The following is a 1,630-nucleotide window of genomic DNA, read 5'->3' as shown; positions in this document are numbered from 1 at the left end:
TGTGTGTGTGTGTGTGTGTGTGTGTGTGTGTGTGTGTGTGTGTGTGTGTGTAATGGTGGTAATGCTTGGGAGCTCATTAAGTTGTGGTGATAAGGGGTATTCAGATTCAGTCACAAGGGAGTTCAAGAGAAAAAAAAGAAATAAGAAAAAGAGTGAAGCGAATAAAAAGAAGACAAAATGCAGATAAGGGCAGAGGACTTTGTTTCCAATCCTTCAAATATCCCTCAGTAATGAAACGCATACAAATGGAGAATAAAGCAGCAGGGAGATTTTCATCTCTCTGGGGAGGTTTTCTAGAAGCATTGGGAACAATTTACAATGTATGTTTTGTCAGTTCAAACTATTTTGTCCTGAAGATGTTCGTTGTAATCTGAAATGTCTTTCTTTGCCCTCTAGTTTTGCCGTTACCTACAAAGTACATGATAGCACAGGCTGTAAACGCATACTTAGGGTGAATCTCACACAAACATCACCACAAAATCAAATATAAGCAAAAATAATTACATAAAGACAATCAAGCCTAGTACCGTTTTCTGCATTAAGAATATTTTCTCCAACACATTCTCACAGTAAAAATATACTATACAATTATTACAAAGATTCTTCAGCATAAATGAATGGAAATTGCAAATTGCTTATGCAAATTGCATTGCAATAATGGGAATTAAATAATTTTGCATTATAATTAAAATAAAATACATTTCTAAATAAATAAATAGGAGATGCATTATGTTTTAAAATGTATTGTTTTTAGTATTAAATACAAAGATTTTAATATATTTTTTTGTACAAATGTACTGTATGAAAACATGTACTGTACGATACTTACAATGATTTTTTTCCAGCATAAATTAATAGAAGTACAACATATGCAAATTGCTTTACAGTAATGGAAAAATCATTTTGCATTATGATGGAAAATGTGTTCAATTAAAATAAAAACAGATACATTGTAATGCTTTAAAAGATATTATTCTTAGTATTAAATACATAAATTTAAATATGTATTAAATATATTTATAATATATATGTAATTCTAATGTTTATACTTCAAAATAAAAAAGTCAAAAATGTTAAACAGCATTTTTATTACTTGAAAAGTGAGGAAAAAAACAAACATTATAGCAGGTTTATGACATCATAATACTTTAGCTGAGAAGTCCTGATCTCTTGTTCACAGTGTGAAGACACAGTTTTGCATGTTAATTCCTTATTAAACTGTTGAATATGAAAGCTTAATGCTTGTATGAATCAGGTTAATAAAAGTCAAGGGCATACTGTCATTCTCACCCGGTTCACTTGAGGAAACATTATTGATTGGTTGCAAATGATCTTTTGGTTCTTACACGTAAACATAAACAGACGTACTACCTTTGGGTGACCTCTCTGAAGTTTTTATTTGACTTCTTTTGGTCTTCATCACTCAAAGCTATCTGTGTGCATAATTAACTTTTCAACCCAACACAGACATCCACAAAGATTCATTGTGCAGCTTAATCAAAGTAATTAAAACTCTGCTGATGATTTCAGCTGAAGTTGGATCCGCTAGAGACCGAAGCTGACACACAAATGCACGTAAACACACTAATCATGAGTCTGATAATGGAAAAGTTGTTTGTTTATCTCACTT

This window comes from Sinocyclocheilus anshuiensis, unplaced genomic scaffold (assembly GCF_001515605.1).
Source record: "Sinocyclocheilus anshuiensis isolate Anshui unplaced genomic scaffold, SAMN03320099.WGS_v1.1 scaffold392, whole genome shotgun sequence".
Taxonomy (NCBI): domain Eukaryota; kingdom Metazoa; phylum Chordata; class Actinopteri; order Cypriniformes; family Cyprinidae; genus Sinocyclocheilus; species Sinocyclocheilus anshuiensis.
The sequence above is the reverse complement of the archived record's forward strand: the minus strand, read 5'-3'. Positions refer to the sequence as shown.